Here is a 21213-nt window from a genome sequence, read left to right as displayed (position 1 = left end):
CGGGTCTAAGATGGCACTGCTAGTAAAAGTATCAGCTGGCGACACGTGTGGCCCAGCTTCTGTGAGGGAGGAGGAGGAGGAGCCTGGCCAGGAGCAGGCCCTGCACGTAACTGTGGGTAAGTTACCTGGACCTCAGGGAGGCTGCGATCCTGCCTGGAGGAGTCGGGGGTTACTCGGCTCCCGAGCTGTGCGCTTTGCCTCAATACAGTATTGGACCAGCTGGCAAGACCGCCCAGGCTTCAGCCCCTGCCTGTGCCACTGGGGAAGCTGCTCTGAGCCCTGCGGCCCCCACCAAGGGCCACGCCGAGGTCTGACCTACTTCATCTGTGTCGGGAACCACTGGGTCTTCCTGAGGTGGTGAATTTAGCGAGGGCGCCTGGGCCTTTCTGAGAGGGGCTAAGACAGCTGCTCCATAATTTAAAGGCCCCAGCGCCTGCGGCTTCCCTGGTGGGCCTCCTTCACGCTCTAGCGAGCAGGGCCCAGGCCTGGTTCTGAGAGGAGGAGCTGGGGAAGGAGAGGCCTGCAGCCATTCTAGAGGGCGCTCTCAGCAGGACTGGGGCATTTCTCGGGGTGCGGCCTCTGCAGAAGGCTTTAGTGGACGGTCACATTTGGACTGAACTTGGGTCGAGGGGCCTTCTAGTTCAGGGCTTCCTGGCTGGGGTCAGAAGCAGCCGTTTCCTGATTCCCCGTCCTGTGCTTTTTCCAGAAAGAAGATCGTTCTTCCCAGAGGTGCTGAGTCCTGATCGCTGATTGCAGGTGAAAGTGTTCTTTCCCTTCTGAAAGGGAGTTAGGTGTCTGGGACCACCAGGGTTCTTCCCCCAGCTCCTGTACGCTGAGGTGATGGAGTCTCTCTGTCACCCAGGCTGGAGTGCAGTGACATGATCTCGGCTTACTGCAACCTCTGCCTCCTGGGTTCAAGCCATTCTCCTGCCTCAGCCTCTCGAGTAGCTGGAACTACAGGCATGTGCCACCACACCCAGCTAATTTTTGTTTTTTTAAGACGGAGTTCACTCTTGTTGCCCAGGCTGGAGTGCAACGTCGGGATCTTGGCTCACCGTAAACTCCGCCTCCCAGGTTCAAGCGATTCTCCTGCCTCAGCCTCCTGAGTAGCTGGGATTACAGGCGTGCACCGCCACACCTGGCTAATTTTGTATTTTTAATAGAGATGGGGTTTCTCCATGTTGGTCAGATTGGTCTCGAACTCCCGTCCTCAGGTGATTTGCCTGCCTTGGCCTCCCGAAGTGCTGGGATTACAGGCGTGAGCCATGGTGCCTGGCCCCCACCAGGGTTCTTTTTGGTTTGGGGGTCCCTTCCCAGCAATGATGAAATCTCCCCGTTGGCAGGAAAGACTGTCCTTCCATGTAACCCCCTCCCCAAAAGCACACTAGTGAGGCTAGTACCAAACAGATGCTCGTAAACCACTGGGAAGCCCCTGTTCCCCCGACGCCCTGGCCAGAGCAAAAGAGATGGTGCTTGTCACTCTGGCTGGACCATCCTTGGGTGCTGCTGCCTAGCTACCATTTTTTCTTTTCTTTTCTTTTTTTTTTTTGGAGACAGGGTCTCTCTGCTACGCTGGAGTGCAATGGTGTGATCATGGTTCACTGCAACCTCTGCCTCCTGGGCTCAATTAATCCTCCCACCTCAGCCTCCAGAGTAGTAGCTGGGACCACAGGCACACACCACCATGCCTGGCTAATTTATGTATTTTTTTGTAGAGACCCAGGGGTTTCACCATGTTGGCCAGACTGGTCTCAAACTTTCGGGCTCAAGTGATCCACCTGCCTCAGCCTCCCAAAGTGCTGGTATTACAGGCATGAGCCATGTTGCCCAGTGATTTTAAGGGATGGATGTGACTTATTTTGGAGCTTTCCCAGGCAGGTTCCCAGGTTCCAGGCTGTGTTACCTGACACGGTGGTGCATCTTGGGGATCAGTACAAGGTAAGTCCAGGCCACGTGGAATCCAGAGGTCTGGAGCAGGGGTGGGAGGGATCCAGGCCTCCCTCAGGCCCACTGTTCTACCCCACCCTGTCCTGCCCGCACGTGCCCTGCAGAGCTCCATTTCCTGAGATCTGGAATAAAGCCTTTGGATCTTGAGTTTTTTGTCAGAAGGCAGATATCCCTGAGAAACCAGGCTAAGTCCCTCAGAGGAGGGAAGTAGGGAAAGTGCCAGAAGGGGACCGTAGAAGGGAAAGGTGGAAAATGGGAGGATAAAGACTCCTGCAAAGGTATGTGGAGGAGGGAGCAGAGCCACCCCAGTCAGCTGAGGGCCTGCCCTACCTAACATCCTCTGCACCAGCCTCCACCCAGGTGGCCCCATAGGAGGGCAGGCCCTGCCCCAATGCCTGCTCTCAGGCAGAGGAGGGGCTCCAGGAGCAAGGAGAGCAAGGCTGGACAGGATCACTGTCTTGGCAACTTTCCAGGGCGGCCTGGAAAGGGGCATGTGGTCCAGGTCCATTCCATTCCCCTTCCCCCACCTCCTTGACCATCACCCCCTAGCTCCCTGGTCTCTGGTTGGGATGAGGGAATAGGGACCTCTGCAGGAGTTTGGAGGGAGGTCAGGTGCCCTTGGCCATTGTCTTCATGACCTTCCAGCCACCTCCTTAAATCTGTTCTTCTGAGGGGCCCTTCAGATGACCCCAGGAAACCAGGATTGGACATTGACACTGAGTCCACCCAGCTCTCCCATTCAGATGGAGACCGTGGAGCACAGAGGTGAGTGGTTTGCCCTAAAGCCAGCCCTTTGTTGTTTTGGAGACGGTGGCTCCTGCCTTCCAGTCAGTCAAGCACCGCACAGGTTAGGCAGGCAGCAGACGCCTCACCCCACAGGCTTGGAAGCCTCTCCCTGCAGTGCTAGAGCCGCGGTTATGGCTCAGGGCTGCTGGCTGCACACCTCTTCTTGGCATGCCGTGCATACTGTTGTCTTCTGTCTTGGTCTAAATATGACCCGGTCTTCCCTGGGACACTGGGTCTTACTCCCTGGTTAAGGGACAAAGAGAAGCCCTTGGTGACCCATCTGGCTTCGGCTTAGCCTTGTGTAGTCTGGTCTTCAACCCAGTGATCAGGATTGTTGGACCTGCAGGACATATCTGGCTCTCAGCTATGCAAGAGCCAAGACAGTGGATCTGCATTTCTGTCTGTAGCAGAGAAAATGCAGCCGTTGAGTAGGAGGAGCCTAAGAGACAGAAACGGCGGTCTCATCCCAGAAAAGCCCAGGTCTTTCCTCGGAGTGTGTGTTTCTTTGTGACTATGTTTCCTTCCCTCACCAGGTTATGAGTTTTAATGATGACACAATAACATTGGTTGTGTTATAACACAATAACATGCCTAACACATAGTAGGTACTCCCTAAATGTTTCTATGGCTATTTATATTTATTTATTTATTTATTTTCTAGATGGAATCTCACTCTGCTGTCCAGGCTGGAGTGCAGTGGCACAATCTTAGCTCACTGCAACCTCCGCCTCCCGGGTTCAAGCAATTCTCCCTGCCTCAGCCTCCCAAGTAGCTGGAATTATAGGCACCCACCACCATGCCCAGCTAATTTTTGTATTTTTAGTGGACATGAGATTTCTCCATGTGCCCTTTAACCCAGTGATTAGGGTTGGTCTCGAACCCTGGACTCAAGTGATCCCCTCGCCTCAGCTTCCCAAAGTGCTGGGATTACAGGTGTGAGCCACCATGCCTGGCCAGTGGTTATATTAAAAAGATACTATTTCATTCATTCTTAACAAGCAGTGAAATCGAGTTGATTCCAATTGGTTTACTCCTTGACTGGGTGTTCATTGGATTAATAGTCATTGAAAAAAAAAATTTTTTTTTTTTTGGGTCAGTCTCACTCTGTCACCCAGGCTGGAGTGCAGTGGTGCAGTCTTGGCTCACTGTAACCTCCGCCTCCCAGGTTCAAGCAATTCTCCTGCCTCAGCCTCCTGAGTAGCTGGGACTACAGGTACGTGCCACCATGCCCGGCTAATTTTTGTATTTTTAGTAGAGACGGGGTTTCACCATGTTGGCCAGGCTGGTCTTGAACTTCTGACCTTGTGATCCACCCACCTCAGCCTCCCAAGTTCTGGGATTACAGGCGTGAGACACCGCACCCGACCCCATTGAAAGATTTTTTTTTTTTTTTTTTTGAGACGGAGTCTGGCTCTGCTACTTGGGCTGGAGTACAGTGGTGCCATCCTGGCTCACTGCAACCTCTGCCTCCCAGGTTAAAGCGATTCTCCTGCCTCAGCTTCCTGAGTAGTTGGGATTACAGGCACCTGCCATCACACCCAGCTAATGTTTTGTATTTTTAATAGAGATGGGGTTTCACCATGTTGTCCAGGCTGGTCTTGAACTTCTGACCTCAGGTGATCCACCCATTTTGGCCTCCCAAAGTGCTGGGATTACAGGTGTGAGCCACCGCACCTGGCCCATTGGAAGGTTTTTAACCCCATGTTTTGCCTGGGAAAGAGGGGAAAGGATGGGGTGGGGCCCAGAAGTCTAGTAGAACACACAGGATCTCGGAGCTAGTGGCTTTTGGCACTAGATCTACTCTAGCTTTTTTTTTTTTTTTTCCTAGCTTTTTTTTTTTTTTTCCCCAGAGTCTCATTCTGTCCCCCAGGCTGGATTGCAGTGGCGTGATCTCGGCTTACTGGAACCTCCACCTCAGCCTCCTGAGTAGCTAGGATTACAGGTGTGTGCCACTATGCCCAACCGATTTTTGTATTTTTAGAAGCATCACGGTTTTGCCGTCTTGGGCTGGTCTTGAACTCCTGACCTCAAATGATCTGCCCACCTCAGCCTCTCAAAGTGCTAGGATTATAGGCATGAGCTACCATGCCCGGCTTTCTAGACTTTTTATCAAACCACTTAGGGCTTCATGGTTCTGACCGTAGTTGTAATCATACAATTCTTCAGAGTTTACGATATATACATTTGCTGTCTCCTGTGATTCCATTCGAGCCTGCTGACATAACATAAGAGAGGAGTTGGCTGGGCTTGGTGGCAGCTTGGCCAACAGGGCAAAACCCTGTCTTTACTAAAAATGGGAAAATTAGCCAGGTGTGGTGGTGTGTGACTGTAATCCCAGATACTAGGGAGGCTGAGGCAGGAGAATCACTTGAACCTGGGAGGCAGAGGTTGCAGTGAGCCCAGATCATGGCGCCACCGCACTCCAGCCTGGGCAACAGAGTGAGACTCTGTCTTGGAAAAAAAAAAAAGGCTTCACCGAAGCAGAAGGCTTAGTTACCTGATTTTCTAGTTCCCCAGGCAGAGTGAAATGGCTCACCGTGATTCTGGGTCCCAGGGTCCCACGAAGACCGGGGTTCCTCCAACTCTGGAGAAGCTCATGGGGACCAGAGAGGCCAGCCTGGGCAGGAGGAAGAGCCAGTCCACCCAGATTGCTCTAGTAGCCTGCTTATGAAATAGGTGGAAAACAAACAGAAAAACCTGTCTGGGAGCAGTGGTTCATGCCTGTAATCCCAGCACTTTGGGAGGCCAAGTTGAGTGGATCACCTGAGGTCAGGAGTTTGACACTGGCCTGGCCAACATGGTGAAACCCTGTCTCTACTAAAAGGACAAAACTAGCTGGGCGTGGTGGCACATGCCTGTGATCCCAGCTACTTGGGAGGCTGAGGCATGAGAATCGCTTGAACCTGGGAGGTGGAAGTTGCAGTGAGCCAAGATTGTGCCGCTGTACTCCAGCCTGGGTGACAGAGGGTGACTCCATCTCACAAACAATACATAATAAAAACCATCTTAAGCAGCCTGCTTAAGAAATAGGCCGAAAACAAAAACAAAAGCCATCAAACAGAAAAGCCCTCCAACCATCTGAATATGTGAGAGGGAAAAAAACTTTCAAAAACCTGGACAAGGGTGAGCAGAGCCTAGAAATCTCTCAGGTAGACTTGCTTCCTAATCTGGCCACACTGGGTTATACTTGTGCCAGTGTCAGCTGCCTGTGTCTAAATGTTATCACTTCCAAGTTTCTGAGCTGCTACATCTTCACAATGCTGCCTGAATGAGCAGTTTTTATTCATCAAGGTAAATTGAGTTTGTTCTCAATCACTTACCATCACCAAGTGGAATAAGAGAGAAGGAGAGAGCTAAGTCCACAGGCTGCTGCTACAAGGAGACTCTGCCCTGATCCTCGAAGCTGCCCTGGGAAGGCTGCTTGGGAAGGATAGTCTCCATCCTATGGACAGGAAGTCCAAGTTTAGAAAGGTGTCATGGTCATGTTTGACCATGATGAGCCGAGCACTGTGGGCTCCTGCCCCCAAGGAGGAAGGACCATGCTGGCTGACCCTTGCATTCTCTCTCATCCAGTCATAGTTTTCAGCAAACATTGTGGTGCACCTGCCCTTCGCTGAGCCTGTGTTTAGTGCTGGGGTGGAGGATGAGGCACAGTTTCTGTTCTGTGTGGGAGTCTGGGCTGTGGAGCTACTCAAACAGAAAGCTGGGGGTTATTGGTGATTCTGAACCTCTGCTTTCCTCTTTACCCAGATGCCGGGCTGCTGCGTGCCTTTCCCCGCAGGTCCAGAGCACTGCTCTGGACCCCATGGTGTCGTGGTTCTGTGCTTGGCCTCTCAGAACTGTGTGAGCTGTGCACAGAGGGACATGCCCCATCTCCTACCTCAGTGACTGCGCTTCCAGAGCTGTAGGGCTGAAGGCCCACAGGGTCGTGGGGTGTGCCTTATGCTGTGCTGAGGTACAGGATCTGAGAAATAAAGAGACAGGACACAGAAGTACAAGGAAAAGGCAGCTGGCCTTGCCTGACTCTGCTCATAGGTGGCGTGGCCCCTTGAGCCCAGCTGCGTTTTCCTTGTACTTCTGTGTCCTGTCTGTCTCTATTTCTTGGATCCTGTGCCTCAGCACAGCATAAGGCACACCCCATGACCCTGTGGGGCCATCAGCCCTACACAGAGCAGGACGCCCTCAGGCTCTGTCCCCTGCTGAAGGTGGTCTCTTGGATGAGAGGCTTCTCAGATGGGCCTGTTCCTTTCTCTAGACCCAGTTTCCCATTCCTGAAAGCAGGTGTGTGCATCTTAAAAACTAACTTGTGTCTCCAGAAAGTCTTGGAGGGAGAGGGACTGGGGTGGGGGGTGGCGGGGGAGGAGCAAAGGCCACTTCCCTTTGGAGCAGCGGCCTTCTCCAGGGTTCTCCCCAAAGGCCACATTGCCGAGTATCCATTCGTGTGTGCTTCCCCACGGCCAACGTGCTGAAATCTCCCGTCTGCTGCTGCCAGGGGAATCGTGCCCAGACACTACCTTCACAGCTTTGAGAACTTCCTTCGGTGGTTCTCTAGAGCACATGGGCCGATGGCCAGGGCCACACATTCAGGACACAGCCCACCTGGCTTCTGGTCTCTTCTTCCTGGTGATGGGAGACATTTGCTAACTACCATCATCCCACTTGTTCTACAAAGTGGCTTCCCCCTCTCTACTAGGTCGGGCATTGCCCTCATCTTCAAGGTCATGGGAAACTGGCCCCACCTGGGTCTTGTTCTGGGTCCCCCTTTTCTGATGCATCTGTAGGCATGCTCTGTGGCCCCAGCAAGTCCCTTTCTTTCTTTGGTCTCCCCCTCCTATGCCCACCTTTGTTTACATCTCAGGCCCCTTGTCTTGGCCCAGTGGTGACCAAGGTGAGGCTTCTGCTCACCTTAAGACTTAGCACTAGGCAGGTAGGTGCCTCTGGCTCAGCCTCCTTCCTCTGGGAGCTGGCAGGGCCGCGTGATCCTGGGGCGCCCTCTTGTGGGTGAAAGTCCTCATACGCTTCATCTATATTTTTTCCCTTTTGATCTGGGATTAACCTCTGTCTGGGCCATTTATTCTATGGGCGCCTTTGTTCTCAGAGGCAGAGTCAGGTAGTCGGTCACGAACAGACACACACACGGGGTGCCTCCTGCATTCGTGCATACTTATATGCTAGTAGTCACTGTTGGCACTGGGGCTACAAAAGTGAATATTAGGCCCAAGAGATTTGATCCAGTCCCTTCGGTTTACAGATGGAGAAGCTTCAGCCCTCAGAAGCAGAGAGAGGTGCCAAGCTTATCCAGTTATGCAAGCTTGACAAAAAACTTAGGTGTCCCGGCTATCACAGGAAAGCAAGTCAGCGTCCATCTCCCTGATGAAACTCCTGGATGTCATAGTAACGGGCTTAGCGCCCCCTATTGATATTTTCAGGAGTTACACTCCTAATTTCTCATGTCTGGGAGATTTTGCCCACGGGAATGGCAGGGACAGACCCCCTCCCAGTGCACTTTTCTCAGGGGTCACTCTGCTGTCAGCACTGCCAGGCACTGTCTTGTCTGCAAACCTTGCTGGTGCCTGCACAGATTGGACATTCTTTCAGGGCATAGCTCCTGACATTGTCACTCACCAGCAGAGTCCAGGCTCTTTGTGATACCTAACACATGCCTGGGAATGGCTGCTACACTTTTTTTTTTTTGGTTTCCAATAAATTTATTTAATCAGAACTTGAAAGGGTTCTAGAAACTTGCATTTTTAACAAGCACTGCAGATGATTCTAGGTTTTGATTAAAAGGGTGGTTTGGGTAAGCAACTTTACCCTTAATTGTGTGTCAGATTATGTATAGAGTAAAACAGAAAGTCATGTAATGGAACAAAAAATTGCTTTATACAAAATATTAGTAGATAAATACAATATGGTCTTAAACATAAAATCATATGTCTATAGTTGTATTCCTAAGTACAGCAGTGCCTCACTCATTCCAAGTTTTCTTTCTGTGGTTTCAGTTATCTGTAGTCAACTACATTTGAAAATAGGTGAGCACTGTACACTGTATAAGAAGATATTTTGAGAGCAAGAAAGACCAACCACATTCATGTAACTTTATTACAGTATGTTATCATTGTTCCATTTTATTGATCTCTTGCTATGCCTAATTTATACATTACACTTTGTCATCGGTGGGTGTATATAGAAAAAAGGTATATAAAGGTTTGGTACTATCTGAGGTTTCAGGAGTCCACTGAGGGCCTTGGGATGCATCCCCTGAAGATAAGGGGAAACTACTGTATGCAAAATCAAAAGCTATACAACAATTAGAAACATTGAGAGAGCAAATCTAAGTATAAGTGAAGACATTCCTCTGAATTCCCAGGTTTCATCGAGCATCAAAAACGACCAATCTTTTAGTCCTTTTCTTGTACATTATTCTGTATCCACATTCTCTGCATCTGATTGGATCCCTAGATTTTATTTCATTTTCTGTGTGACATTCTCCACAGATATATATCATTGGTTGCTGCTTTGGAGGTTGAAAAAGTGTTCATTGAGTGTCCATTGTTAGCCCCTACGCAACACCGGAAAGTTTCTCTGCGTTTCCAAACACAATCCGGCTTGTCTCGGTCCACTTTTTTTTTTGAGACAGGGTCTTGCTCTGTGACCCACGCTGGAGTGCAGCAGCGCAATCGGCTCACTGCAGCCTCAATCCTGGGCTCAGGCGATCTTCCTGCCTCAGCCTCCCAATTAGCTGGGACTACAGGTGTGCACCACCAAGCCTGGCTAATATTTTTAAACATTTTTTGAAGAGACAAGGTCCAAGCCTGGTCTCAAACGCCTGGGCTCAAGTGATCCACCCGCCTTGTCTTCTCACAGTGTTGGGATTATAAGTAGTCAATGACTTTCCTGTCCCCACAGGTCTTCAAGTATATGCTGATGATGCTTAGTGGTGGTACCCGGGAAGCAATTCAAGCACTGGATGTCTGGTGAACCCGTCCTGGTGTGTGTGTAATGTATATACTATAATATAGTATATATCAGAATATATGATACATATGGTATTCTTACATATCATATATGATATATATATGTTTTAATTTTTTTTTTTTTTTTTTTTTTTTTTTGAGACAGAGTCTTGCTCTGTTGCCTTACCTAGGTGACAGGCTAGACTGGACTGCAGTGGCGTGATCTCGGCTCACTGTAACGTCTGCCTCCTGGGTTCAAGCGATTCTCCTGTCTCAGTCTCTCAAGTAGCTGGGACTACAGGCACACACAACCATGCCCAGCTAATTTTTTTTTTTTTTTTTTTTTGTATTTTTAGTAGAGATGGGGTTTCACCCTGTTGGCCAGGCTGGTCTCGGTCTCCTGACCTCGAGTGATCTGCCCGCCTTGGCCTCCCAAAGTGCTGGGATTATAGGTATGAGCCACTGTGCCCAGCCAGTTTCTTTTCTTTTCTTTTTGAGAGGGAGCTCACTTTGTCTCAGGCTGGAGTACACTTGTGTGATCTTGGCTCACTGCAACCTCTGTCTCCTTGGTTCAAGTGACTCTCCTGCCTCAGCCTTCCCAGTAGCTGGGATTACAGGTGGCTGCCACCATGCCTGGGTGATTTTTCTATTTTCAGTAGAGATGGGGTTTCACCACATTGGCCAGGCTGGTTTGGAACTCCTGACCTCAGGTGATCTGCCTGCCTCGGCCTCCCAGAGCGCTGAAAGTACAGGCATGAGCTACTGTGCCCTATTTTGGTATTTTTTGACCCTGCCGTCCCCCATGAAGTGCTGGACTTAGTCAAGAGTTGGAAACTCCTGCTCTGCAGGAAGTGAGGAGACTGGGGGAGGCAGGCTGCGTGACTGGGTGACAGGAGGAGGGGGCAGTGATTGCCCCTTGGCCCCGGCCAGCTGCTGCTCAGCAAGGTGGGGGGCCCTATGTGGCTTCATGTTTTGATTTTTCAACAGAAATTGGACATTCAGATTTTAATGTGGAAAGTCCTGATTTTGGATGCTGGCAACTAACCAAAGCATATCAAGCCGTTTCATGGCCTATACTACAGCCCATGTGCTTATTACTTTGCAATTTCAGGTCAAAGATTCCTAGTTTTCACTCTGTGTCGAAACTCTGGGGGCAAAAACTGCCAAGTGCACAGTTAGGCCCAACCCATAGATATGACCTCTTCCTCTCCCTTCGTTTCCTTTTCTATTTTTAATAGCCATCAGAGAGCCAGGCCCAAAGGCTGCATTATCTGAGATCTTGCCGTCACCCACATCCATCCTACCTCCTCTGAGGAAGAACCAGCGCTGGGCTTCCTTAGAACCCTGTATCTGCAATGCTTCCAGAGGCCACCAGAGGGCAGGGTGGAGTGTCAAAAAGTATCGGTTTTGGCTACCGGAGAAGTGGAGGTTGTGATTTTAGTGTGACATCCAGGTTTAGAGGTTGCAGTGTGGCTCACCATTCCCAGACACACCTCCCAGTGGATGCCCATCAGCTCATTTCTGGATCACAGGAGCTGCTTGCTTTCTTAAAAATAAAAATAAAAATAAGGCTGGGTGTGGTGGCTCATGCCTGTAATCCCAGCACTTTGGGAGGCTGAGGTGGACAGACCACAAGGTCAGAAGTTTGAGACCAGCCTGGCCAATTGGTGAAACCCTGTCTCTACTAAAAATACAACAATTAGCCGGGCGTGGTGGCGTGCACCTGTAGTCCCAGCTACTCAGAAGCTACTTCTGAGGCAGAAGAATTGCTTGAACCCAAGAGGCGGACATTGCAGTGAGCTGAGATTGCACCAGTGCACTCCAGCCTGGACAACAGAGTGACTCTATCTCGGAAAAAAAAAAAAAAAAGAAAGCTGCTCAGACTGGAGTGCAATGGCACTAGCCACCATGCCCAGCTGATTAAAAAATTTTTTTGTAGGGGTAGGGGTCTCCCTTTGTTTCCTCAGCTGGTCTCAAACTCCTGGGTTCAAGCAGTCCTCCTGCCCTCAGTCTTCCAGTGTTGGATTACAGGCATGAGCCACTGTGCCTGGCCCATAGGAGCAACTTTCTATTGGTACTTTCTGTCCTTAGCCGTTTCCCCCCTCAACACACACTGTCTCTCATGCCCCCAACCACCCAGCAGTCACCCATATCAGCTTGGTCTGCTCCAAACCCACTTGCTACAGACCTTGTCAGGAGCCTTCAGTGGTTCTTTGTGGTATAAAGCTAGAACATCCAGTTTCTCAGAGGTGGAGCATCGAGATACGGATCCCAGTTAGGTAAGCAGGAGTGGCTATAATTTCCTTCATCTCCAGTGTGATTGTTAAGGGCAGGCCTTGCTGTTCCAACTTCATACATGAGGAGATGAAGCACGTGGAGGAAAGTGTCTGCCATCAGTCTGACTCAGATACTTTCTGAGTGTCCATGCTAAATGGTGTAGGGGATATAAAAACCCTGAAGATATGGTTCACTCAAAGAGACTAACAGCCTGTTAGGAAAACATGATACTCATCTAAAAAGATAACCAACTCCCAGCAGCTTTCAAGTAGATGGTACAAGCAATAGCAATAGTGGGAATGTCAGAGAGAGGTCCCTGGATAGGAGGGTCAGGGAAGGCTTCCCGAAGGAATTAGTGGTCTTCAAATAAGGCATGTGCACCCCAAGGGTACCCCAGGAGATAAAGAATTTTCACTCTTTTTATTTGCTTTTTTTTTTTTTTTTTAGACTGAGTCTTGCTCTGTAGCTGAGGCTGGAGTGCAGTGGCACAGTCTTGCACTCCCAAAGTGCTTGGCTTACTGAAACCTCCACCTCCTGGGTTTAAGAGATTCTCTCCTGCCTCAGCCTCTCTAGTAGCTGGGACTACAGGCACATGCCACCATGCTTGGCTACTTTTTGTATTTTTAGTAGTGATGGGTTTTGCCATGTTGGCCATGCTGGTCTCAAACTCCTGACCTCAGATGATCCACCTGCCTCAGCCTCCCAAAGTGCTGGGATTACAGGTTTGAGCCAACAGGCCCAGTCAAATTTTTATTTTTAATATTATTATTATTTTTTGAGATAAGAGTTTTGCTTTTGTTGCCAGGGCAGGAATGCAATGGTGTGATCTCAGCTCACTGTAACCTCCACCTCCTGGGTTCAAGTGATTCTCCTGTCTCAGTCTCCTGAGTAGCTGGGATTACAGGTGTGCACCACCTGTAATACACCCGGCTAATTTTTGTATTTTTAGTAGAGACGGGGTTTCACCATGTTGGTAAGGCTGGTCTCGAACTCCCGACCTCAGGTGTTCTGCCCACCTCAGCCTTCCAAAGTGCTGGGATTACAGGTGGGAGCCACTGCACCCAGCCTATTTTTATTTTTTTTAATTGAGACAGAATCTTGCTCTGTCATTAAGGCTGGAGTATAGTGGTGCTACCTCAGCTCACTGCAACCCCTGCTTCCTGGGTTTAGATAATTCTTGTGCCTCTCTCCCCAGTAGTTGGGATTACAGGTGTGCCCCACCATGCCTGGCGAATTTTATTTTTTTTTGAGATGGAGTTTTACTCCTGTTGCTCAGGCTTGAGTATAATAGCACGATCTTGGCTCACTGCAACCTCTGCCTCCTGGATGCAAACGATTTTCCTGTCTCAGCCTCCCAAGTAGCTGAGACTACAGGCATGCGCCACCACACCCAGCTAATTTTGTACTTTTAGTCTGAGACAGGGTTTTACTATGTTGGTCAGGCTAGTCTCAAACTCCTGACATCAGGTGATCCACCCACGTCGGCCTCCCAAAGTGCTGGGATTACAGGGGTAAGCCACCATCCTTGGCCTTAATTTTTGTATTTTTAGTAGAGACAGCGTTTTGCCATGTTGGCCAGGCTGGTTTTGAACTCCTGGTCTCAAGTGATCTCCCTCCTTGGCCTCCCAAAGTGCTGAAATTACAGGCATGAGCCACCGTGCCTGGCTAATTTTTGTATTTTTAGTAGACATAGGGTTTTGCCATGTTGCCCACGTTGGTCTCAAACTTCTGGGCTCAAGTGATCCACCCACCTCAGTCTCCCAAAGTGCTAGAATTATAGGCATGAGCCATCATACTTGGCCCTTCATCCTAGATCTTAGGAGATCTGGTATGTTGGAGATCTGGTATTTGACATGTTGGAGATCTGGTATTTGGCATGTTGGAGATCTGGTATCTTGGTGATCTGGTATTTGGCATGTTGGGGATCTGGTATCTGGCATGTTGGAGATCTGGTATGTTGGTGATCTGGTATTTGGCATGTTGGCGATCTGGTATCTGGCATGTTGGAGATCTGGTATGTTGGTGATCTGGTATTTGACATGTTGGAGATCGTTATCTGGTATGTTGGAGATCTGGTATTTGGCATGTTGGTGATCTGGTATCTGGCATGTTGGAGATCTGGTATCTTGGTGATCTGGTATTTGGCATGTTGGAGATCTGGTATCTGGCATGTTAGAGACCTGTTATCTGGTATGTTGGAGATCTGGTATCTGGCATGTTGGTGATCTGGTATCTGGCATGTTAGAGATCTGGTATTTGGCATGTTGGAGATCTGGTATTTGGTATGCTGAGAGATCTAGTATTTGGTATGTTGGTGATCTGGTATTTGGCATGTTGGAGATCTGGTATGTGGTATGTTGGAGATCTGGTATTTGGCATATTTGTCTTGATGTATAAAAATCTCTGGGACTTCAAACAAAGAAACAACCGCACTGTACCCTCCGCCTCCCAGATTCAAGCGATTCTCCTGCCTCAGCCTACTGAGTGTCTGGGACTACAGGTGCGCACCACCATGCCTAGCTAATTTTTGTATTTTAGTAGAGGTGCGGTTTTGCTATATTGGCCAGGCTGGTCTCGAACTCCTGGCCTCAAGCCATCTGCCCCCCACCTCGGTCTCCCAAAGGGCTGGGATTACAGGTGTGAGCCACTGTACCCAGCTTCAACATTTCTAATACAAAAAAATAGTTGCAAAGAAGTCACATCCTTTGCCACTGTTTTTATATTATTTTGTGGAGACAGGGTCTCAATCTGTCACCCAGGCTGGAATGCAGTAATATAATCATTATTCACTGTAACCTCGAACGCCTGGCCTCAAGCAGTCCTCCCACCTTAGCCTCCCAAAGTGCTGATATTACAGATGTGTCCCACTGTGCCCAGCCTTTTGCAACAATTTAAACTTGCAAATTTTTTAAAAATTTTTTCTTAATCAAATTTTAAAATTTCACTTTTTTTTTTTTTTTTGAGATGGAGTTTCGCTCTTGTCTCCCATGCTGGAGTGCGATGGCGTGATCCCTGCTCACTGCAACCTCTGCCTCCTGGGTTCAAGCAATTCTCCTGCCTTGGCCACCCAAGTAGTTGGGATTACAGGGGTGTGCCACTGCACCGGGCTGATTTTTAATTTTTTTTAATTTTTAGTAGAGACAGGGTTTTGCTATGTTTGCCAGGCTGGTCTTGAACTCCTGACCTCAGGTGATCAGCTCACCTTGGCCTCCCAAAGTGCTGGGATTACAGGTGTGAGCCACCACACCTGGCCTAAAAACTTCACTTTTAAAAATAAACTTTATTGAAGGAATACATAATTAAAAAAAATGTTTAGGTTATGCATGAGCTAAGTTATTGAAAGACTATAGTCTTGAGAGATGAGCCAGAGGTTGCTTGGCAAAGGAGGAGGAGAAAGACATTCTTTGTAGGACAAAGAGTGTTCTGTGGGCAGACTTTCATAGAGGGGAGTAATCTGAGATAAGCTGGAAATGTATCCATGCTGGACAACAGACTGATACCCCATCTCTACAAAAAATATGAAAAGGAGCTGGGCATGGTGGTGTGCACCTGTAGTCCCAGCTACTCAGGAGGCTGAGGCAGGAGGGATTGCTTAAGCCCAGAAGGTGGAGGTTGCAGTGAGCTGAGATCACACTATTGCACTCCAGCCTGGGCAATAGAGTGAGACTATGTCTTTAAAAAAAAAAAAACTGGAAATGTAAGTTGGGGTTAGACTAACAGGAACTAGGCTGAGGCATTTCTGTTTATTATTAATTTTAATTATGCGAGTTATACATGATTACAATCTCCTTGTAAAAACCGAAGCTTTATGAATAGGCCTAGGATTGTCACTTCCGTTTCTGATCTCCAGAGGTGACCTTGGTTTTCAGTTCAGTGTAAGTTGTTCTTGCACGTGCTGTAGGTCTCTATGTGACGGAACGTCCAAGCTAAGAAGTTTCAGCTTCGTTTACAGGGTCATCAGCAACCGGGGGCTGGGCTGGAGCTGAGAATTTCTACAAGACTTACTATTCCTTTGTGTTTTGCAACTGCGGTTTGCTCACTTAGATAGTAAGAGCTGTGATTTGGGAGTGAGGGAGGGAGTGGGGGTAATTTTGGCGCAAGGCCTGTGACACTGTACTGTCAACAGCTGTCATTAAGCACTGAGCACTGTGCCACTGGAAGGTAGAAGGGAAGATACAGAAAAGGTGACGGGAGGACATGAAATTTCATCTTTATTTGCTTATAGATAGGCCTGGCTGGGTAGAAAAGTGCTCTCTACAAATAGGTGGCCCTCTTAGTTTCTTTTGTGTCCCCCCCCCCTTTTTTTTTTTTTTTTTGAGACAGAGTCTTGCTCTATTGCCCAGGCTGGAGCGCAGTGCTGCAATCTTGGCTCACTACAACCTCCAACTCCTGGGCTCAAGCGATTCTCCCACCTCAGCCTCCTGTGTAGCTGAGCCCACACATGCACACCACCATGCATGGCTGATTTTTGGTATTTTTAGTGGGGATGAGGTTTTTCCATGTTGCTCAGTTTGGTCTTGAACTCCTGGGCTCAAGCGATCCACCCTCCTCGGCCTCCCAAAGTGCTGGAATTACAGGTATGAGCCACTACACCTGTCCATGTCCCCAGTTTTGAATGAGACAAGGGCATGGAAAATTACTAACCATTCAAATGTGATGAAGAAAAGCAACTGATACTTGGCCTCAGTGCTGGGGACAATGCAGAGTATTGTGGACAGTGGCAAAACGGACAGCCCAAGGGCTTTCTTTTTTTATTTTTTTTGAGACTGAGTCTTGCTCTGTTGCCCAGGCTGGAGTGCAGTGGCACCATCTCCGCTCACCACAACCTCCGCCTCCTGGGTCGAAGCGATTCTCCTGCCTTAACCTCCTGAGTAGCTGAGATTACAGGCGTGCACCACCATGCCCAGCTAATTTTTTGTATTTTTAGTAGAGATGGGGTTTTACCATGTTGGCCAGGCTGGTCTCAAACTCCTGACTTCGTGGACCACCCACCTTGGCCTTCCAAAGTGTTGGGATTACAGGCGTGAGCCACTGTGCCTGGCCTGGCCAGCCCAAAGTTTTTCTGTAAGGCAGTCATTATCCAGCCCTGTCAGCTGTGGTCCTGGGCCATATGCGTCCATGTTAGCCATATTGTCTGATTTTTCAAGAGACTGTTGCTTTGTTGCCCAGGCTGGAGTGCAGTGATGCGATCTCAGCTCACAGCAACCTCTACCCCCAGGTTCAAGCTATTCTCCTGCCTCAGCCTCCTGAGTAGCTGGGATTATAGGCACCCACCACCACACTTGGCTAATTCTTGGCTTTTTAGTAGAGATGTGGTTTCCCCATGTTGGTCAGGCTGGTCTTTAACTCCTGACCTCAGGTGATCCACCCGCCTTGGCCTCCCAAAGTGCTGGGATTACAGGCATGAGCCAACACACCCGGCCTCAGCTCAAACATTTCTTCAATGCTGTATTGGCCAAATAAGGCACGTGCCTGTGGGCTGCTATTTTGTTTCTGTTTCAGTTTCTCACCTTTGCATATAATCCCCTGATTGCCATTGGCTCTATGACCTACATGGCTGTGGAGGATCCTGGCCGCCTTGGGTAAATGCTATGACAATGGTTGACTCTACTCCCCATATCTAGTTTGCACCCATATTCCAATATCCAGCTAGTAATAGAGCTCTGCCACGAAGCGGGGCCTAGCAGAAAGTTCCAGCAGCATCCCAGGGCAGTCAGCCAATCTAGAGTCACTAGGCGCCAAGACCCCTCCAGAGAGTTGATCCTGAAGCCTCCAGAGTGCTTCTCTCAGGCGTCAGGGTGGGTCCTTATGCCTCTCCCAGGGCAGAGCCCAGTGGGAACACAGGCTGGTGACTGTTTCTCAAAGGGCTTTGTCCTGTGACTGAAGCCAAGCAAGAGTCAGACACATGAAAACACACACACACACACACACACACACACACACACACACACCCTGCCCCACACACTTCCCAGACATTTTCCCACGCAGTCCCAGGGCAGCCAGAAGGGCAGCTGGTCGTGGGAATGAACTGCAGCCTCCTCCCTCAGCGGTGGCTCCACCCTGCTCCATCTGCTCCTGGCCCTGCGGTCCTACCCCCAACCCCTGTATTACTTCCGGAGAAGGAAGTAGCTGAACAATGTGGCACATCAGAGAATGGGCACAGATCCCAGAGCCCATGCCAGGGGCAGGTCCTCGGCAGGCTGTGGGCTCTGACCCCTGGCTTCCCTGCTCCTGCGCATGCAGCTTCCTCAAGGTGGTTTCCTAGACCTTCTCTCCATCCCTGGAAGCTCGGCATGGGGGCCACTCTTCTGCCTCTCCAAGGTTGGACTCTTCCCCATTGTATGGTGGCCAGCGTGTGACCTACTTCCTTCTGCCCTTCCTCACCCACACTCCCACATTCCATTTGGGTAGAGTTCCCAGTCTGAGGGCTGAAGCCAGCCTTTGATGGGGATTTTGGCCAGTGGGGGCAGGTGGGAAAAAAGGGTAATTTTTTTCTAAAGTTCTTCTCCAGAGATCAGGCAAGGCAAGTTGTGAGAACAGAGACGGGCTGTGGCGCAAGGGCGCCAGGGCCCCAAAGTTTCATTCTCGCTTCTGGATGGGGCCATCTCTGCCTTGGCAGGTGGGTGGAAGTGCTCACAGGCCAGAGGAACAGAAAAAAATCACTAGTCATGCCAGCTTCCTGGAGCTGGGAAGTTGATGGGAACCACTACTTTTGTTTTTCCTGTTGGTCTAAAATAGTGTTTTGCCTGGGACCGGAACCCTACGCCCCAGGCAGGGCTACCCTCGCTCACTCCCAGTTCTAGTGCTTTAAACTGCTTCACCTTCCGCCAGGCGCTTCCTGCCCTGTGAGCCAAGGGGCAGGGCTCCTCACAAGTCTTTTGCTGCCTCTAGAAGCTAGTTCCTCTCCCCACACCCAACCATGGATCCTGACTCAAGGGTCGATAGCAGGATCCAAGCTAGACCCTGTGAGGTAGTTTAACTGACCACTTGGAAACCTAAATTTTTTTTTTTTTTTTTTTTTGAGATGGAGTCTCGATCCGTCTCCCAGACAGAGAGAGAGGCTAGAGTGCAATGGCATGGTCTTGGCTCACTGCAATCTCTGCCTCCGGGGTTCAAGCGATTCTCCTGCCTCAGCCTCCCAAATATCTGGGATTACAGGCACCCATCACTGCACCCAGCTAATTAGTATTTTTAGTAGAGATGGGGTTTCACCATGTTGGCCAGGCTGGTCTCAAACTCCTGACCTCGTGATTTGCCCCCCTCAGCTTCCCAGCATGCTGGGATTACAGGCGTGAGCCACCACACCCGGCCCGGAAACCTAAAAAAGTCTTTATTGTGGAAAAGAACCCTAAGAGTTTACTCCCAACCTCAAATTTTAGCTGAGAGACAGAGGTACAGAGAGCACATGTGCCTTGCCCAGGATCAGCAGCCAGGAAAAGGTGGGGAACTGGGACTCCCAGGTTTTCTGACTGGTGATATCCTTCGGGAACACGGTTCAATGTTGAAAGGCAGCTTTGGGAGGGAGCAGAAGAAAAAGCCAGGTTCTTGACATCCTGATCCTGCTGAGGCCTTGCAGAACCTTTATTTTTACTCTCCTTTTCAGGACTTTGGGCTCTATTTTCACCTTGAAAAAGTGGCATTTGAATTGTCTTCGTTCTCAGCAGAGAGCTGACACCCATTCTTCACTTGATCTTAGCCAAAAGTCCGGGAAGCGACGTTGATACCCATTCTTCTCAGCGCCCCCTGCACTCACAGGCTGAGCGGCCCAGTTCTGCATTGACGCTGCCGTCTTGTGCTTCCACCTTGTATGTAAGTCACACCTCTCCAACTCTACTGTAAGCTTTCATGCTTTAAATTTCTTCACGGAATTTTACCATACACAGAAGTATTCACTGAGCACCTAATGCAGCCCAGGCTCTTCACTGAGCACCCACATGGAGCGTTCAGTCTTCTGCGAGTGTCACACAGGGGACACGGGAGCAGCAGACCAATGCATTACAGGTGTGGTCGTTGCCAGGAGGGAATACACAGGGACAGGGATGCTGCCAAGGGCTCTCTGAGGATGGGGAGCCAGCCCCGCCTCAGGAGGATCTTGAGGAGGGTGGCTCAAGTCGGAATATTAAGAGGCTGGTCCTGTTTTGAGACCCTGAGAAGAAGCCAGGATGGGGCTGGAGGGGCAGGAGGTCTTAGATCCTGCAGGGCTTTTGTTCTGTTTGTTTGTTTTAGTTTATTTTTAGAGACAGCATCTCACTTTGCTGCCCAGAGGTCTCACTCTGCTAGAGTACAGTGGTGCAGTCATACATAGCTCAACCGCAGCCTCAAATTCCCAGGCTTACGTGGTCCTCCCACCTCAGCCTCCCGAAAGTAGCTGGGACTACAGGTATGTACCACCATACCTGGCTAATTATTAACTTCTTTTGTAGAGACAGGGTCTCCCTATGTTGCCCAGACTGCTCCCAAATTCCTGGGCTCAAATGATCCTCCTACCTCAGTCTCCTGAATAGCTAGGACTACGTAGACGTATGCACTACAACACTCAGCCAATTTTTTTTTTTCCTTGAAACAGAGCCTCACTCCATTGCCCAGGCTGGAATGTAGTGGTGTGATCGCAGCTCACTGCAGCCTACACCTTCTGAGTTCAAGAGATTCTCCTGCTTCAGTCTCCTGAGTAGCAGGGACCACAGGTGTGCACCACCACACCAGGCTAATTTTTGTATTTTTAGTAGAGATGGAGGTCTCAAACTCCTGGCCTCAAGTGATCTACCCACCTCAGCCTCCCAGAGTGCTGGGATTATAGGCATGGGCCACTGCACCTGGCCTAATTTTATTTTTTGTAGGGATGAGGTCTCACTATGTTGCCCAGGCTAGTCTTGAACTCCTGGCCTCTAGTGATCCACCCACCTTGGCCTCCCAAAGTGCTGAGATTACAGGGGTGAACCACCGTACCGGGCCAATAAAAGATTTAATAAAAAAACTATATAGCCTAGCCATCATGGCAAAACCCTATTTCCACTAAAAGTATAAAAATTGGCTGGGCAAGGTGGCTCACGCCTATAATCCCAGCATTTTGGGACGCTGAGGCAGATGGATCACCTGAGGTCAGGAGTTCGAGACCAGCCTGGCCAAGGTAGTAAAACCCCATATCTACTAAAAATATAAAAATTAGTTGGGCGTGGCGGCACATGCCTGTAATCCCAGCTGCTCTGGAGTCTGAGGCAGGATAGTCACTTGAACCCGGGACGGGGAG

General features: G+C 49.6%; 1 long non-coding RNA gene and 1 pseudogene across 1 annotated transcript; one reads left to right on the top strand and one right to left on the bottom strand.

Moving 5' to 3' along the window:
- The first annotated feature begins 618 nt into the window (after positions 1-618).
- Positions 619-19707, top strand: LOC144577276 (uncharacterized). The gene is made up of 5 exons (XR_013520716.1): positions 619-756; positions 1875-1938; positions 2631-2712; positions 9643-9724; positions 19570-19707. It is a non-coding gene; the product is annotated as an uncharacterized LOC144577276 (long non-coding RNA).
- On the bottom strand, positions 8995-9286 carry LOC108593360 (DNA-directed RNA polymerases I, II, and III subunit RPABC4 pseudogene; annotated as a pseudogene).
- Positions 19708-21213: the final 1506 nt, after the last annotated feature.

Source organism: Callithrix jacchus, chromosome 8, assembly GCF_049354715.1.
Source record: "Callithrix jacchus isolate 240 chromosome 8, calJac240_pri, whole genome shotgun sequence".
Taxonomy (NCBI): Eukaryota; Metazoa; Chordata; class Mammalia; order Primates; family Cebidae; genus Callithrix; species Callithrix jacchus.
Note: the sequence above shows the minus strand (reverse complement) of the source record. Positions and strands in the feature narration are given on the sequence as shown.